General features: G+C 33.5%; 1 long non-coding RNA gene across 1 annotated transcript; it reads left to right on the forward strand.

Moving 5' to 3' along the window:
- Positions 1 to 891: 891 nt before the first annotated feature.
- LOC104239413 (uncharacterized) lies at positions 892 to 5,535 on the forward strand. Its single transcript, XR_714122.2, has 3 exons — positions 892 to 1,355; positions 4,756 to 5,003; positions 5,101 to 5,535. It is a non-coding gene; the product is annotated as an uncharacterized lncRNA (long non-coding RNA).
- The last annotated feature ends 941 nt before the right edge of the window (positions 5,536 to 6,476 follow it).

Genomic DNA, 6,476 nt, shown 5'->3' on the forward strand with positions numbered 1-6,476 from the left:
ACCTCCGACTTTCTTCTTCGGTGATCTCCCTTTAACTCCTAAACCTTCAATGGCTCCTCTATTGCCATGCTCTCCTTCCCTAAGGTCTTCAAGGGCCCTGGGGCACGCCGACTTGCATCTAAAGTTTTCCATCTGGTCTGTTCTTGGCTACTTTCGTATGATTTCGAGTAGAATCATGTTGTACTTGTTACGATCCTTGAGATTTTAGACAGGTTCTTTCATCTCTATTTAGGTTTCTTCTGAAACCCTAATTTTGCTTACATCTCCTAGATCTGTACGATTTTTAAATGATTTGAGTCTGTTTCTTTGATGTTTTACACTATCCTTGTAACTCTTTACAAGAATAATCGATTTCAAAGTGTTTTCACCTTCTTCTAAAATTAGGATTTTCGGAACTTCTTCTAAAACCTTGTTTAAACCGATTCTTTATGTTTAAACTTCTATATCTTGCATATTTAGACTGATTCTATAATTTTACTACCTATTCAACTTGTCTATGTTGAAAGCCCTAATTTTTCTAGGTTTCTTCGTTTGATTTTGTGACTAGCCTGTTCTTATTTGAGTTTCTGTGACTATTTCACTTCGAATATGTTTTCTACTGAGTTTCTTATGCCTAACTTATATCATTTGTGTATGTTTTCATCTTGATTGTTCATACTTGCCTCTTTCTATCGATACTGCTTAACCTGTATGTTTGCTATGACTGGTTATTCTTATTTTACTCTATTTATATACTACAAAAAACTTGGCTTTTAATGACCACTTCTTAACCGAAGGGAGGTAGATCCGGTCGTTATAAGTATACTTTTAAAGACCAACAATATTTCCCGTCGTTGATGACGCTTTTTAATTCTACAATAATAAAAGAATAATATCCGGTCGTTAATGGCTATGATGAATTGGCAGACATATCCAAAATAAAAGCGCGCCACCACTGTCCACTAAATTTTTAGTTCTTTTCTTTCAGTCTATTGAAAGAACCCTAAGCCCCAAATTGCAAAATAAGGATGGCCGTAACTCGCTGTAAATCATTGTTGATTTCGTTCGTCTTTGCCTCAATAATAGCAACGAGATCCGAATCTTATCATCTCCAGAAGCGCTTCAATTATTGGAATTTAGCTTAGGTTATCTTCTTCAGTTGGATTCCTGGTTATTTTTCTCTCTCTGCAGTAACCCTTATTATCAATTTCTCATTCCTGGTATTTGCTCAGCATCGGATTTTGTTGCTAAAAATCCTTGGTATATTATTGAAGATTCTATATCTAGGGACGCCCAAGATGGGAAAGAGATTAAGCCAAGCCGAAAATCGCTAACGCCTTCCTCTCGATCTCAAAATTAGTCTTTATCCTCTCAAGGTTACTCTTTCTTTCTCTTTTTTATTTTATTTTATCTTTTGTGAATTACACCTTCTTATTTAGTTTCATCAAGTCTGTGCGAATCTGAAATGTATGTTCCTCTTTGTCGATTTGTCTTGTACATGAGTAGGTATTTCTATTTTATTTCCTTAGTACACGATGTTGTATTATGCAATTCAATAAATTTTGTACTGTGTGGCTACTTTCTTGAATTTTTGGGAGATGGCAAGATCTAACTTATGCAAAAATGATTGTTAATGACTCAGAAAATTTAGTTCAGACGTTGTAGCAATTTTGAGTAGAGAAGGAGATTGTATGAGCTCAGAGAAAACATTTAACGATGATGCAGATGGAATGTTAATGAATAGAAGAAAGAATAGCTATCCTTAAGGCAACATTAGAACTCTTTGTGGTAGCTTCTCAAATGGATTGACAATTTCACATTGAGGATCATATTTATGAATTATCCAATGGGTGGAGTATGATCCAATGAGGGGATTTAATTTCAGTGCCCAAAAAGAGGGGACACAGTATACCCTCCTAATGCAAACAATCATGATATTAGTTCCGATCTATTTTGGTTCTATAATGTCCTTCTACATTAACTTATTTAAATATGTGAAGCCTTTATTGTAATCATAGAATCCTTGACCTTATAAAAGGATTCTTGACTTTGAAACATAACTTAATCTTTATTCTTCATGGCAATCTTAAAAAGTGAAAGAACGAAATTGGGAGAATATCTTTCAACTCACAAGTTGCATACTTTCATTGGACCTTTGTTCCTTTTAATTTTTTTTTTTTTAAATTGTGATGCATTAGTTAGGTGTGTACTGACTTTTTAAAGTATTAAGAAAAGCCATAGAAAATTAATTATCAATTAAAGAATTTTTCCTGGTGATCTTCCAAAATGTTTACCTCTTCTTTATATATTTTTGAATATTCTCATTTCTAACGGTTGTAGATTACAGTTGAAGATCTAGCGAAACATAAACTCGCACTTTCATAATTGAGGGAGGGAATTTATGATATCACTGTTTTGGCATAGCCATTAGGAATGGTACTTACTGACACCATGAGAAAATTGATAATTTACTTTAATGCTTGGATGGTCAGATGGATCTTGAGGACTTATTAACCTTACATCCAGGTAGATACATGTCAGCACTAAAGTAGACGCTTCATTAAAACTTTTCATTCTCAGAACTTGTGTCGTTCTCAGTTTTAATTTTTTACTTCTAAAAGAAATTGATTTTCATGTCACATATGAAGAGTCTAATAGTTGGTTGTGAAGTCTAATAAGGTAGAGTGAAACTCCCATTTTACTGTTCTGCTTCATTTCAGCGATGCCATTTCTCTTCTTAAATTTCCTTTTTCTTTTTCACCAAGAGAACTTTGAGAAAACACCACACTACGGGATGCTCTTCTTATCTCAAAAGATGATTTGTCATCAATTAACTTTCTCTTGCAAAAATAATCTGGAGCTTCTTCTTTGACCGAAATTTCCTGAGAAAATATATATTTACTGTTTAATATATATATATATATATATATATATATTAGATTTTCTGATATTAGTACCTATTATTCAGTTATATATACAGGTCAGCTCTGTTGGCCAGTTCAATTGTATTTAATTTACAAGAAGCTAGATAAGATACTATATCAGTCCTTAGCAGCATCCTGATATTGGTTTTGGAACATATATGTTGCTGCTTTATATTGCAGTAATCAATAATTAGGTGGTAAGGTTTGAAATTGACCTTTTGGCCAATAATAGAAGCTTTAGTTCAAGGATTCAATATACATTATATGGAACTGTTGGCTTCAGCACACATTAGTTCTCGACTGAACAAATCCACAATGTAAGTTATGTTAAAGTATCACATTAAGTCTTTCTATACCTTTATGATTAATAGAAAATGCACCACTTCTCTATGTGATTAGCTACTCTTTTTTTTTTTTTTTTTATGTTATCACATTTATAAATCAGAGACAATACATAAATATTAGCAGGATTTTTGGAATTTGCGTTGGTTCTTGCAGAAGCATTCGACTCTTCAAATTAGGCTAAACTGAAAACCAATATATAGCTTTGTTTTGTATCTTACTTGGAGAGAGTTTGAAAAGGAATTGAAGTTGTTGTGAGTTAAATTCTTCCAATCGTTCCACTTTCCAATTTTAGGAAAATAATGATGCCTCAAATTGACACATGGATGTGGATCAAGTTTCAATTATTTCATGCATGTAAATTCTTGCTTTCATGATCAAATATCAATCAAATTCTGCTTCTGAATGATTTGTGTGGCCTTTTGTACATTTTGATATAGAGTTGGTCATCTTTTCTTTTGACTATACGTTAAAGAAATTTTGTATCTTTTGCTTTGACGTAGGAGTCAATTACAGGTTGCTCTGCTTACTGTACTACTTACTGCTTAATGACTCAAATAGATACATGTTATATAGTGGTTTGGTTTTATATGTGATAGTTCTGTTAGGCAATCTGATAAGAAAGTACTACTTAGACTGCAACCTGTATCTTGAAAATGCCCTACATAGGTCTAAGCAGATATATTGTTATCTGTTCGAGGATCTTCTGTTGGAATAGGTTTGTAAATACAACTTCTCTATAGCATTTGTTGTGAAATGATTGATAGAGATGGAGCATTTTTTATGGATGAACAAGATCAGATATTTTTGTGAGAGTCAGAAAGAAAAATTATACCGTTGCCTTTATGCATCTTAAAATTGTGCAATTTAATGTTGAGAACTCCAATTGCCACTTCACCAATTTTGTTTTGTTTTTTTAGTTCTTGTTCACTCCCTGTATCTCTTTCATGGATTTTAGCTTGCATATTTTCTCTTCAGCTGTCTTGACAGCTAGATTGGTTTTTCCCTATTATGGGCATTCAAAGAATAGAGGTAACATATAGAAGAAATGAACCCGATTTCACGTGCAAGATTGTCAAGATCCTCAAGCCTAAACTTTGAGCAAGTTCATGCCTAATTTATTTCTATTGCTATTGTGGCTTATTATAAACATATGGTATTTTCAAATGTTTTTTTAAGTAAATTATTGTTGTGCTCCCATGGATGTAAATAATGTATCATATGGTAACCATAGATGAATAATATCCAGCAATATTATCAATATCTTTTGTAATCATTACATGCATCTATTTCTCTTTTTCCCATTTCATTTCAAAACAAAGTTATACAATGTTTTTTATATCTAATTTGGTATTCATTCACGTGCATCTACTTTTCTTATTTGTCATTCAGTTCCAACTTTACAGTATTGGGGCCATGCTGGCACGGGCTAGCGCCACCTAGTACTACAAATAAATTTGAGACTTGCTTGGCTGACATTTAGTTCTTTCTTTTTCTTGGTTAACTGCAGTCAGTTATGCAAAGTTGGGGCATTGGACCCTAAGAAGGTAAAGGGAACTATTTTAGTTTGTCTAAGAGGAGATAATGCAAAGGTTGACAAGGGACAGCAAGCTGCTTTGGCATGTGCACAGTTGGAATGGTTCTACCCAACGATTATGCATCTGGCGTTGAAATTATTGTTGATCCTCACGTCTTACCTGCTACGCAAATTAGTTACACTGATGGACTTGAACTCTTCGCTTATGTTAATTCAACAAGGTATAACAATCTATGAATGGATTTAACTTGTATACACTAACGGTTTAGACAATGTTTGACTATGCCACTTCATTTTCTTGTTAAATGTTTTATGCAGTACACCTACAGCTTCCATTACACATCCAACGACTCAATTGGGAACAAAGCCAGCTCCAGTCATGGAAGCCTTTTCATCAATAGGACCTAACACTGTTACACCAGAGATCCTTAAGGTTTTACACTGGTTCATGATTTTTTCACTAAAGTGACATGACTTCTTCCCTTAACAGATCAGGAACTTGAAGTCTGAAGAAGCTATGCTTGAAGAATGTGTGGAGCAAGTTGAAGCACAATATAGTTTTTGTTCAGTTAGCAGTGATTTAAAGATTTTGTCATATGTACATCGTGCTACAGTTCTAGTGTCTGTTTTTAGGAGTTGATAAAAATAGTTTCATGCAATTTGGATGGTTATATTTATAGACATTGTGATCCTTCGGTTCTTTGTAATGAAAAATGAAATTTTGTTGAGTATGAATTTTGATTATTTGGTATATTTTTAGTTGTTATATATATGTGTGAGAGAAAGCATATGGTAATGATTATTATTGGATAACTACAAAAAATAATATAAATTGGTGTAATTAGATTTATTAAAATTTCTCATCAACGAAGGGAAATGTGAAACTCTTTAATAACAGGATTATCAAATGGTTATAGGTGCATTAGTGAAGGGAAATTTGGATATTTGCGACGGGAACATTGGTCGCTAAATAAGAACAACGGTGGGAAGTTTTCTGGTCGTTAAAGGAATTTAACGACCGCATTCTAATCCGGCCGTTAACTTTTAACGACGGAGCCTTTAACGACCGGCGACGACCGGATTTTATTAGGTCGTTATTGACTTATAGCGACTGGATTTGAACTTTTAACGACTGCATTTCCCTTTGCTAAAAGCCAATTTTCTTGTAGTATGCTGAACTATGAATCATGACTTCCCCTTTGATTGATTTTGGATTTCCTATTTTATGGTTTGATTGAAAGACCTTCCTTTAAACCCTCAATTTCTACCTCTTCTATTCAAATTAGCTGATTCGCCTACCTTGTTTGATGTGGTACTTTATTCTTACCAACTATTTCCTTAATTAAAAGTATTCTAAATTTAGCCCTAATTGTCTACCCTATACTTATTGAATTTGATTCTTTCCTTATTAGTCATACACTGATTTCTTTCCTTATATGCTACTTGTTCCTACCGTTTGAATTGATTCCCTTAACTTAAGGGAGTACTTGTCCTTATTTTGCTCTAGTTGGTTCTGAGTTCCATAATTATTATGTTACTATGATTCTGGCCTTGTTTTACCTAATTTTCGAACTACTATATATACACACTTTCTCATTAACACAAACACACAAACACTTTGATTCAAAAGTTCTCTCTCACACACTTAAACTTTCTGCTCTCTCTCTCTCTCTCTTGTGCTACTTGCTACTATT

This window comes from Nicotiana sylvestris, chromosome 9 (genome assembly GCF_000393655.2).
Source record: "Nicotiana sylvestris chromosome 9, ASM39365v2, whole genome shotgun sequence".
Classification (NCBI taxonomy): Eukaryota; Viridiplantae; Streptophyta; class Magnoliopsida; order Solanales; family Solanaceae; genus Nicotiana; species Nicotiana sylvestris.